At 37.8% G+C, this 13,080-nt stretch overlaps 1 protein-coding gene across 2 annotated transcripts in view; it reads right to left on the minus strand.

The window, feature by feature from the left end:
• sipa1l3 (signal-induced proliferation-associated 1 like 3) overlaps positions 1–13,080 on the minus strand; it is an 81,348-nt gene that overhangs the window by 45,993 nt on the left and 22,275 nt on the right. The gene's annotated exons all lie outside the window — the stretch shown is intronic.

The following is a 13,080-nucleotide window of genomic DNA, read 5'->3' on the forward strand; positions in this document are numbered from 1 at the left end:
TATGAAAGGGACAGGATATTATAAGATGTATCTTCTACCTGCTCCTTTTCGAACAGAAAATATAAAATTGCATGTCACATGGGCAAAATAATTTGTTTTACATTTTATTTCTTAAGTTTGTCTCATTCTATTTTGTTTTCTTGTTCTTTTTTGACTGTTTTTAATGTCTGTTCGAAATAAATAAATAAAAATGAAATGATTATATCTTTATATAGACCTGACGATTTATAGAATAAAAGTTTTACTGGACAGAAATTACAAAGAACAAATCTGGTTCTTAATCAAATCCTAATGAGTCAAATTGAAAGTGTCATGGAGTCATCAGCCTCATGACATTAACACTGACATGAAAAATAATATTGAAGAAATAAATATATCAAATCTAATTAAAAACATAAATAAGTGATAAGTTCTTTACTGTTATGGTCTGCAAGATATATTTATTCTCAGTATTAGATATGGTCTCAACAAATTTATGGCATTTCAACAATATTATTTTACCTTTTATCTGGAAACAGTGTCTGTTTATTCTTGCCATACATCCCTCTGTTTTAAGTATTGCTCGAAAGGTCTTGCCATACCAGTTTATTCCTCTGTATTTACTTTAGTTCTTAGTTTATTCTTGCATTTTGTTCTTCATTCATTTCCATTTAGTTTCCTTTGTTTAGTATTATCCTCTCTTGGTTTATTGCTATGTCCACTTTAGTTTTTTTCCTGTTGCTACATTTATTGACGCTCACCATCAGTAATCTTTACTCATCACCTGCTGCGCTGCCTAATCGTCATGTATTGATTTTTCACTGTTCAGCGTCAGATTCTGTTTTTATGCCATAATTCACATCTAGTTCGTCGCTCCGTTTTATGTCCAGCTTCTCCTGTTTCAGAGTTTTGCGCAATGGGTGCGTCGTTTTTTTTTTTTCCCCTAAGGTGCAGGGGGTATCGACGGGGAAAAGGCAGACTAACATAAACCTTTTAAAACAACGGAAACAATTTCGGTATTCTGATTACTGAAATTTAAAAGTGCTGTGGTACCGTTGTTCTATCACACCCGTTTCATACCGGACCACTTACAGCACCGGTGTTAACACTATAAAATGAAGGCTCTCTATTGCGGAATCACCCATCGAGGGATTTCTTTATTTAAATAGGTTAATTTTTCAGAGGGATACACAGTGAGGGTATTGTGATTTTAGTAATTACATGTTTATAAGAGCGATTTTCTGTTGTCCTTCCAAGTGTTTTATTTCAAACATAAATAAAACACTTTTTAATATAAGTTGCTGCTTAACATGATCAAAGCACTGCCAAAACATATGTACAAAAATACCAGACAGAATGAATCACAGCAGCGGTGAAGCTACCAGTAGTAGGAGAACAGAGCTGCGCCAAGAAGCTAACAGAAGCTACAAACACTGAATAGAAGAAGAGCTGCCATCGATACAGTTGCAGCCAAGCATGTTTTAATGTTACACATTTAAGTTGTAAAGTTACACAATGTTACACAGTGTTACACAACTTAAATGTTACACATTTAAGTTGTAAAGTTTACCTTCGACCAAACGCGCCCCAGAGGACTACCAGCACCCCCCTTTTGTAAAGATTTCCGCCAGCGGCCCCTGCCACCTTTGAACGCCCTCTGGGGGGCGGTACCGCCCACGTTGAGAACCGCTAATTTAAGGTGTAAAGTTTACCTTCGACCACGTGCCCCCCAGCGCCCCCTTTTAGTAAAGGTTTCCGCCAGCGCCCCTGCCGTCCTCTGGACGCCCCCTGGAGGTACCGCCCACGTTGAAAACCTCTACTCTAGATACTGAGCAGTTTATGTAGAAACAAGCCACCCCTTCTCTACCGGTGTGTCATCTATCCAAACAAACAGAAAAACATTCCTTACAGGACTTTTCTGTTGCTAATTTCACTGATTTGCCTAAATGGTGTCTGCTTATAATGCAAGACAGCATTACGTCTCATCGCACAGGAGTCACAGTGCAACTTTATCGCCTTCATCTGTTTTGTACTTGGTTGTGCCGTGGGACCGGGTGTGTTTCTGTGTATGTGTACGGTCACAGCAGCAGTGGGTGGGGTGGGGGGATGTTTTAGGCCATCACAGCTGTTGCAGCTCCCACAGAGGGGTCCCAGGCCAGAGCTGTGGGCTGCTCCATCTTGATGGACCCTTTACCAGAGTGTTAAATGGTCCATCAAGAAAAGTCCTCAAATACTCAAAGACCAGCAGTGATAAATGTTCAGTTCCTACACATTTGACAACAAAATTCTGCACTTTGAGATGGATGGATGAACTGACAGATAGACAAGGAAAGGACAAGCAGAGGGATGGAGGCATAAATAAACTCATGGGTGGAAAGATAAATCTATTCCTTGATAATATCAGTGCACCGATTGAAGTTTTCTGGCCGATCACCAATCTTTAAAAAACTGACTTGGTGTGCTGTGGTGGCGCAGGGGTTAAGCACAACCCACAGCAATCAATGCAGCTGTAGCAGGTTTGATTCCCAGCCTTGGCGACCTTTGCCGCATGTCTTCCCCCTTCTCTCATTACCCACTTTCCTGTCAATTAACTATCAAATAAAGGCCACTATAGCCAAAAAAAATCTTTAGCAAAAAAAAAACTGACCTGCCGATTCCAATTTAAGTCAATACCAATTTTTTTTTGTCTGAAAAGTTGGTAAACACAGAGACAAGGTTGCTAAACTAGCAGCAATGGCGACGATTGTTAACCGTGCACATGCAGAAATGACCCAATAGGCAGGCCTGTCAGTCAGTTCTCTCAAGGCAGAACAAAAGTGAACAGTATGTGATTTTCATACTTTCGTGGAGGCAGATCTGATTGGTCAATATGATTGGATTCTCATAAAAATATCGGCCAATTGATCTCCCGAAATTAAGTGAAGCCGATCTATCAGTGCACCCTGACTTGATGATAATATATCCTATGCTTCTCCTAACTGCATAAAACTGTTCTTAAAGTGTGTTAAAAGTTATCCAGGACTGAATTCAAATGTGTTTCAGCTGGAAAGAAACTGTAAGGTTCAATTAAATCCAACATTTTCGTCCTGATGTAGTTTAAAACAGTGAAGCCGCAGACACATTCTTGGTATTCCAGGCCCTAAACTGTTTCCTTGAGTAAAATCAGTTGATTCTTTTACTGCTGTGTTATAGTATTGCCAAGGTAACTCAAAGCCTGATGCAACAATAATTACTGTATTAATTTATTCTGTCTTGAAACAGTAAAAGATAATTTGCGGTAAATACAGTAAGGTGGTGCCTCAGATGTAAACAGTTTGAGATTTCCGTTTAAGTGCAAAAAGCACAGAAATGCTAAAAAATAATTTTTTTAATGTCGTGTTAACATGCTAAAAGGCCTGCAGGAGGAAGCGCACTTTGCTAATGTTGGACTTCATGATTGGAATTAAACATTACATGCAGAAACAAATAATAAATTAACAAGCATTAGGTAGTGCCAGTGAAGCTGCACGCCTGTCAGAAATACACGCTTGATTAATTGTGAATAACATCTGGATTAATATCTGCTCACATGTCAAGATGATGACAGCTCAAAAGCAGATTGTGAGAGTTACTCAGCTATAATAAATACATCTGTCATATTCAATTTGTCTGGTGTAATGCTGATTAGTCTAGATTTCCCCTTTAACAACTTGTAGCAAGGGCAGACAGATGTGTGACCGAATCAGGGGTTTGTGTTCTTTTTCTGTTTAGCCACTGCCAACTATGAAAAGTCAACAGTGAGGATATTGTTGCAACCAAATTAACTATCTGGGAGTTAAACAAGCCTTGAAATGCAAGTAAATTACATTCTTGATGCAAGTAAACTAACAAAAAGTGGGAAAAGGGTAGGCAGGTTTTCGACATGATTTATTTTCAATCTGTTTCTCTGACTTTAATGTGGCTTTCGCGCAGCTTTTCAAACACATTTTTCTACAGTGGGTTTGAAATCAAACTGTTGGGACATGCCAACAAATAATTATCAGAAGAGCCAAGAGGAACTTTTATTACTGCTAATAAGTGAATTTCATTAGGTTCCCTGCTGCAAGATTTTTTTATTTTTAAGGGCACAGGTTCTTTATTTCAACACATGCTTTAAGAACATATGCTATAAACTCTTAGCAAAGCAAACAGGTAAGTTTGCAAAAATATCTGACTATTTCCTTAAATTATTTCTTCTAATTAGAGGAAGGTACTACTTTAGTCGGCTTTTATTTACTTACTTTTAGAGATGCAGAACTGTTTTTGTCTGGCATATCAACACCTGGTTTGCTCTTGAGACTAGGTTTAAAACTTTCCTTTTGAACATAAAACCTTCTTTTTACTTTATAGCTCAGACTTAATGATCCCTGTCCATCACTCAATTGCAGCAATAATTGCATTTATTGCAATAAATGCAACAATTGTTTATATGTTTATTGACACAGCTATTGCTGCCTTCACGTTTTGTTTTCTCAGTTTTGTTCTCTCTATATGTCTGGATCAGTGGCTCTGTATTTAGGTTCTGTATTGTTAAACCCAAACTTATTCATACTCTGAAGATTTTTGAGTAAAATTCTATTCATTCAATCAAGAAATTTTGATTCCTAAAGGAGAGAAGACAGTCATGTTTACAAGCAGTAAAACAATGCAAAAGAACCATGAATTTTGAGAAAAATAATTAGCCTTATTACATTTTATTTATTTATGCCTTTTCAGCAACAACAAAAGAGGATAACTCAAATTTTACACTACAGCAATTTTACACTACAGCAATCACTGTAATTGCTGACAGGTTTTCTGCATGTTCCCACTGGTATTTTGATGATTTGCCTTGGGTGACGAGCTCCAAGTCTTTGAGGTTTGAATCGTTAGCTCGCTCCAACAGATTATCTCACAGATTCAAGTCAGGAACCCGGCTGGGTCACTTCAAGACATAAATATCACTTCGAGTCAGAATAAAAATGTTTATCAAATTAAAAGATTAGTTTCAGCTCAAATATGTCAGGGATAACTTTGGGCTTAGGTGTAAATTAAGTGAAATGAACTGAGTAAATGAGACATTCTCATCCATTTAAAAAACTACATTTCACATGTATTTAAAAATGGACCAGAAGAAGCCTAAAGGATTAGAGGTGAAACATCTGCCAGGGAGAAGAGAGTAAGTCACCTTCTACTGAAGCTTTTGGCATTGCCAGGTTCGCATGAAAGAGAAGTGATACCGGTGTATTAAAATAATAATAATTAAAAAAACTAAACAATGAACATTTAAACATCTAAACTGTGGGTGTTCCCTCTAATTTCTAAATTTAAACAAAGACTGAAAATATATTTTTCCATATAAAAAAAAAAAACAGCAATGTGAGAATCCACATGACTTTTATTTGCCATTTATGCTTTGCTATTGCTTCAAAACAAGTTAACGTCTGTGTGAATGGGGGCTGCTGGTTGTTCCAAGGTTCTTCCTGTAACCAAATCAGAGCAGTGACAGACTAATGAAGCTAAATGATGAGGCATCGGGGGGGTGGAATAACTGGCTTCTGTGAGAGAGAGGAGAGAAAAATCTATCAGACAACTAAGGGAATATTTGCAACTGTCTTCCTGAAGTTTTACATTTCCAAAACACAATTTGAAGCAACAAGAAGCTGGTGTCTTCAGTTAATGAAGTAGGGTCCTGTAATAATTTTCATGTGATGGGTTTATTGATCTCCTAAAGGAGACCTCCTCAAAAGGTCAATCTGGGAGGTCAGGGTTAACCACTTCCACTTCCTTGAAGTGCTCCTCCAGCATGTCTGCAGCAGCTCCAGCTCTGAGGAATGCGCAACAGCTTTGACATTAACAGATGTAAGCTCTCAATCAGCAGCACACTGTCCAGACTTCCAGCCAAGCAACAGAATTAAGAGACCGTCTATCTACTGCCAGTGACCGGATAAGCAAAGGTCAAATGGGGAGCAAGTCCAAATCAAAAAAATTCCTAAAGCACATTCCACAGTGGGCTTCACTTAAACAGATTATTTCATCAGTGCAGAACTGAGCCAAAATACAGCATTTAAGGCTGAGGAGACATTCACTAATTAAAACTAAAAGAAGACTCAAACTAAGAAACTAAGCCATTTCTTCAGTTCAGACAAAAACCTTGCTAAACAACTGTACTACTACAGAAATCACAGAACAGGACCCCCACATTACTGAACTTCTGATGAACTTCATGAAAAATGTATTACACCACAGAAATTTACAAAAGTATAAATGTTTTTTTAACATTTTGTCACATTACAACCACAAACCCTAACTAAGTTAGATTTAGTTAGGGTTTGTGGAGGTTTTCAGAACAGAATAAAGCAACTTACCACTATAACGAGGTAGAACACAATTTGCATTTCTAAAAGATAAAAGCAAAAATCTATAAAATTGTGGTCACCATTTGCCTTTAGCATCACTGCTAACTACTCGTTACTTTGTGGAATCAACTTATGCCCCAATTACAGCTGCGGGTGTTTTTTGGGGAACATCTCCACCAACTTTCAACAACATGCAGCTCATGGGTCTCCAATAATATACATGGAAATGTGTGGTTTTGACGTAATAACATTTAAAAAGGTTAGACGGGTGTGAAGATTATTGCAAGGAACTCCAACAAGAACAACTGAACTTTATTATGACGCCTGCAATAAATACGGGAGTGCAAAAACACACCAAGAAACCCAAGCATGTTTTTTTATTTACCATCTTCTGGTGTATTCTGTTAATTTTAATGTGGAGCTGTAGTTAAGACATTAGCGGGCGAGTTCATGCATCCCCTGAGGTTAAAAACACACCCTCTTTTAAAACATTAAGCAGCATCTTGAGAGCCATCTTCATCAGTTTAGCGTTTAGCACTAACGAGAAGTGACAGTGGTGTCCTCTTTATTTATTTATTTATTTTGCAACCTCCTCAATGGAACGCATCAACAATAGGAAGAGAGTACAGGGTCAGGGGGTGTGTATGTGTGGTGAGGTTACAGTGCAGCCAAACAAAGAGAGTCTATGACACAAATCCAACCAGTCTTTCTCTCCCTCTGCATCTCTTTTTTCACTGGGCCTCCTCTCACTGTTTGATTCCCCCCCACCCTGAATGGTGCCATTGAAAGAACAGGCAGTTAGGACCTTATTCTATAAAGACTTTGTGAGTTCCCGAAGGAACACATCAACTCTCACAGACGAGCTCGACCGCTGCAGATCATTTTTCATTTGCTCTTTGTCTCTGCGGAATTAAAGGCTCTCGCTCACTTGAGAGCTGGGGGTGGGAAGGGGGGGTTTGCAAAGAGCGACGAAAACGTGGATGCAAATCAAAACAGTGACAGCGAGATGCACAATGAAGAGAGAGGCCTTGCCTGTTGTCTGATACATGGCTCTGACAATGTAAACTGGAGCTGACTCCACCCAGCATCGGCCTAAATACGCTCAGCTGGAAAGATAGTGGTAAGATAGAAATAATGGTGCCTGCCGGTTCCTCTGATGCTCCTGAAATTATGGGCTCCTTCGGGGATTTCAACACAAACAATTTGTACTGTAATGAGATTTGTACCAGAGTGGATGGTTGGGTCAACAAAAAAAAGAAAGAAAGAAATAAGTGTGGGAATGGCTTGCTCTTTTGTTGGTGTAACACAGTAAGGTTCAATTCATTTAAAGATGAAGCAAAAGTGCTTACTTGAAATCAAATTTGACTTGGATTAAATGCAGTCTTTTCTAAATCAAATCATGAACAGATGTGGTTCACTTTTGTTTTTCTTTATATGTAAAAAAAAAAAAAAAAAAAAAAAAAAAACTTCTCCAGTTTATCAGTAGAAACGAATAAAATCATGAATATTTTAAATAATTTTCAAGCACTGTGGGTTTATTGTGCGCCCGTAACATCTATTTCTGCAACTTTATCCCTCTCATCCATCTATTCAGAGGTATATACACCTGGCTCTGGATATATTTAGATGCTGACACATTTCTCGGAAGCTTGGCTCGTTATAAAATATATATTCTTGCCATGTGTTTTGTAAGATAAAACAAAATCAGATTTTCTTTTGAATTCCCAACATTTGTACACAAGCAGACAAGTCTATTGGCACCCTTTGCAGAGAAATGTGCTCTTTTATTCCAGTACTATACTCTTTCAAAAAAAGTATTATAAAATCATAGATTTTTTTTTTTTTTTTTTTTGGATGATCAGAGTTTTTAGCAATTTCTAATATATGACTTCCTATATATTAGTATAAATATTTGCTAAAGCCTTTGTCAATCTTTCCAATGCAATTAACAACCACATTGTAATATTATGTATGCAGGCCTAAACACAACCTGTTGGGCTCTGGCAGAAAGCTGAAAATGGAGCGTCATTGGTTCAATCAGCAGGATATTGATCCCTATTAACACAGAAACTAACACAGAAACGGTTCTCCAGACACAGCAGTAAGTCTGCTTCTATGTACAGAGAAAATAATCATAAAAAAAACTGTGAGGTGAGCTGGAGAGAAGACAAGGGAGGAACCAGGACTTTGGACCAAGAGAGTCTGCAAAAAACGATGGTGAAATATTCCTCTGTGTGTTTGCTTTGACTGTTTGAAATGTTATACAACAAACTGTCGGTATTTGCTGGGGTTTAGAAGCACACCAAGATAGTTTCACTACTACATTAATGCACTAAAAGTCAAGGCTGAATTTCCATTTTTTTGGTGTAAGAACATGCATCTGTAATAAAACATAATTTCGTCTGTGAACATCTCTACAAGTTCTGCTATTGAATCTGAAACAAGCACTGACGACTTCTTAATCTCTTCAGAAATTGAAAAAAAATGTTTTACAAAATGCTTTAACGTGAAGTTATTCCTTTTTTCTTGGGCATACATGAACAGCAATAGAAATACTCAGAAATACTGGATCCTGAGTTGAATCATCCAACTCTACCTACAGTCTAAAGATGAGTTCAAAACTCCCCTTTACTAAATAGAAAAATATAATAAAAATAACTTGTCCTATGTCTTCACATCAAAGTTACTCTGAAGTTCCCCCAGTCCAAACCTATTTTTTAAACACTGTGCACTGAGCTGAATTCAATGCCTTTTTAACAGCACAATTACTTTACATAAAGGCACATGCTCTGCCCTCTATAAATGTCAGACAGCCAAACAAATGAGCAGAAAACAGACTGATGTAAAGTTAAAAACATTTGAGGTAATGAAATAAATTACCAGAGCAGAAACTGAGAAATTTGTGTTACAGCAGGAAAAAAATTACTTTATAACTGTGGATGTTAAGAATTACAAAGTCAAGCAGTTACAGTCAAATCTTGCTGCATTACGCTCACAGCAACAACGCAAATGACAGCAATTCTGGACAGCTGCAGCAAAACCGGACCAACACTGAGAAATCCTGACATTTAAAGATCAGCTTCCTGTCCTTATCCAACCCCTCACTGCATTAACATGAAGGTCCATGCCAACCCCACCCTTTCCTGCAGTGATCCTGACCCAGACCCATTTAAACCTCCACAGTAAGAGGAGACATAGGCAGCAGAACAGCAACAGCAGAAGGCCGAGGGCTGCTACAGTGAATTAAAAACACATCCACCACTCCCTGACTCCTCCCTTTTCCGCCCAGCCTTCTCAAGAAAGGCCAAAAAGCAGTGAACTCCTGCTAAAGCCTCAACATCGGGTTCCGCAGTGTTGAACATTTCACAGCAGAAATCTCTGGACTCTTGTGTAAAAGACAGGCATGTGGATTAACCCGATAAGGCAGACAATGATTAACAGTTTCACGTGTAATTATTTCTGTGAACCACAAGATTACAGATAAAAATGCTCAAAGCTCAAAAGACTCACAGTTCGGCAAAGACATATATTTCACTAAATGCATATTCAGAGTCACTTCTCTCACTGCAGAGTCTTTTCAATATGTCTGCGGTTAGCTTGGTGAGAGATTTCTGGGAGTTTGGCCACAGACAACCATTCAGAGAAGGTAGGGGAGTGGCAGACTTGGAAATATTTAACAGGAAGCACAACCGGGGAACATGGAAAGCGCAGGGAGGAGGAATGCGTGGGGGAACCCCTAAATATGATGTTCCATGTTTAACGACACTATGCAAAGTGGCGACTGAATGAAAACTGACGCAGTTCCTGAATGACTTGCAACAAATCTCATGGAAGAGCTGAGAGGGGGACAAATTAAGTTAAAAACGAAACCATTGCATAGCCAAGAAATATCAATATTTAATAATCAGTTTAGCAAAGTTAAAATTGCTTGGAAGATTTACCCATTAAAAATTAGAAATTTATAATGGAAATTCAATTAGAAATTATGGAAGATTATACAGCATACAGCAGCCTCAGCTAGAAAGGTTGCTAGCTAATGACACTGTTATTTTTTAAGACACAAACACTGCCATTAAGTGAATTCATTTCATTGAAATTAATTGAATGAATTTGAGTAAAAAAAAACATTCAAGTCAAAGCTAGGATGTACCTAAAAATGATATCTAGGTTCTCATCCCATTGGCCTTTATTACAATGCATTTATCTTCTGCTGTAATTAATGGAGCCGTATTATGTAAAATCTACTTTTTTGAGCTTTACATCATGTTATAATGTTATTTCCTCATTAAAACATAGCTGGAGTGATGCCTTAATTATTTCATGAGTGTTTGAGAAATTCTTCTATCTTTCCCACTCGGCTCCTTCACACTAGTCAGCAGCAATTAGCAAATACCTTGTGAAACTGTGCATCAGCTGAACTCATTATATGAGCTACTTCCCAGTGCAACGCTGGTAAAAATATAAACAGTTTAATAGAGAAGTGATGTGATGATTTCCTGAAGGCGGAGTTTCAGAAAGAACAGGAGTTTTTAAAGAGACAGAGGCCTAATTTCAAGGCGTCAGATTACAAAGTCAAATTTCTTTCAAGTCGTTATATGTACAGCATTTTTCTAATAACTAATAACTGAAGGTAACAGTTACTTGATTGAGCTATAAAATGGAAATATGTGCCTGGAAAACATATAATACTGCCCCTTTAACAGCTGAGAGAGAGTCAAACTGGTTCAACTCCTGTTAACCTTCAAACCATTCCTTCATGCTGTTTACTGTATGACGGTGCATTCATCTGCTACTCTTAAGGTTACGGCGTGTTAACACTTTCCGTCAAACCGCACAACATCCCAAACAAAGCAAAAGCACACATCAGCTGGATCTACTGGCATAACAGGTAACACAACTTTATTACTCAAGCATAAACAACACAAACAAGACTCGGAGTCAACTCAGCAACAGAGTTTCGCTGAAGAAATGAGTCACCGCACACCTCTACGACCAGGGAGTAACTATTTGTTTTATGGCACTCAAACCATAAAACTGCCGGCATAATTACAAGTGATGGCAGCGAAACACGTGATACAAACTGAAACTGTTGGATGTTTGCGTGTGTAAATATTTCAAGGTAATTCAAGTGGTATTGATCCACAATACAAGTAAAACCGGCCAACAGATGAGCAGCGGTAGCTAAATAAGTTCAAACTGGTTCTGAAAGAAGGGGCTTTGCTGTGTATGGGGCTGCAAAACTACAAACCAGTAAGGATGCACCTTCCCAATATGAAAATAATATTAAGGATCATATCAAGATGCAGTTACAGAAAACCAAAAATGTTTATATAATAAAAGCTCTAATCAAATTTACCATATTTTGTTGTATGCTGAAAGAGGAAACTCAGCTATAATGGTATTATTAAATATATTGTACAAACACTTTTTCCTATTTACCAACTCATCTGCACAAATATTTTTAAAAAAACCTTCAAACATAACTTATTCCATAATAATATGGTGTAACAAAACTGTTTAACATATAATGAATCAAGGAACTTTTTTTTTATTTTTTTTTTTTATTGTTGGCATAGCAACAACTCCTCTAACTTCACTTGCACTATCTTATCGAAGGAAAACATAAACTTCCATATCTACTAACGCTCTGCCAACAGTTCCCCGCTCATTGTGGGGCCCATATTCTCCTCTCTGCTGCAGTGTGAACATGTTTGTTCAAGGCTGCGACAGAGCACGTTTCTAGATAATATGCATGGGCGGGCTAACGGTATCGAGATACAGCAAGACTTTTGAAAATTAAGATTTCAAACCGTTTATCTTACTGTTCCTAGAACTTAAAATTCTTTTAATGGGACACACGTCAAAGTGACGTAGCCACAAGAGTTTTCTCTGGCTGTTACCCCTCCCCCACATGTTGCTGTGAACTGCCAGAAAGGTTACTCAAGCTCACAATAAAGATCAATTTGACTGGAAGTATTTTCAGGCAAAAAAAAGGAACTCTTGATAAAGATGGTGTTAAATCTAGTGATGGACAGATATTAAAATTTGGGACCAATATTTTCCAATATCATATATATATTTTTCTAAACTTTCAATACTGTAAAATCACTTTGTCTTTTACACATTTATTTTTAAATAATTGTGTATTTCCATGATACAGGGATGATGTGTTTTTTTTTAAAGATACTGTGAGAATCTCAATCTGTGACATGCCTAACAAATAGCGTGAAAAGGTGGAAAAAGAAGCCAAATGGGCTGAAAGCAAGCCTGGAATGCATTTTTAGTATTAACATTTTCAATGCTCTCTCGCTGTGTTGATCTGTTTTTCAGTAAACTTTTGGACTGGCGATTCTCGCCCCCACGGAAGTGAACTTTTAAAAGGTGGGAAATGTTAGTAGACCACATTGGCTGCTTTTAAAGCTCTCAGTAGGCTCTGGTTGAAAAGACGAGAAAAAGGCTCTGTGTGTGCCACATGTGTTGCAGAATCCCAGGCTGTTTTAACCTCCATTCCACGCAGCTCATTACTCAGCTGACTTAATCTTCTCTCTTTTTTCTTGATTCCAACCCTTTTTACATTTTTGGGTCTAAATCTGGCCACTTTCACTACTTGTACTTTTACCCCTCCGTCATCTGTTTTTCCCTAGCTGATGGATAGAGCAGGGAAAAGGTGACAAACCCCACAGAGCATCCAGTTCATCTCTTTACTGTCACAACAGTAGGTCACAAGGTAAAAGTTAAGCTAAAG

The sequence above is a fragment of the Poecilia reticulata genome, linkage group LG13, assembly GCF_000633615.1.
Source record: "Poecilia reticulata strain Guanapo linkage group LG13, Guppy_female_1.0+MT, whole genome shotgun sequence".
Taxonomy (NCBI): Eukaryota; Metazoa; Chordata; class Actinopteri; order Cyprinodontiformes; family Poeciliidae; genus Poecilia; species Poecilia reticulata.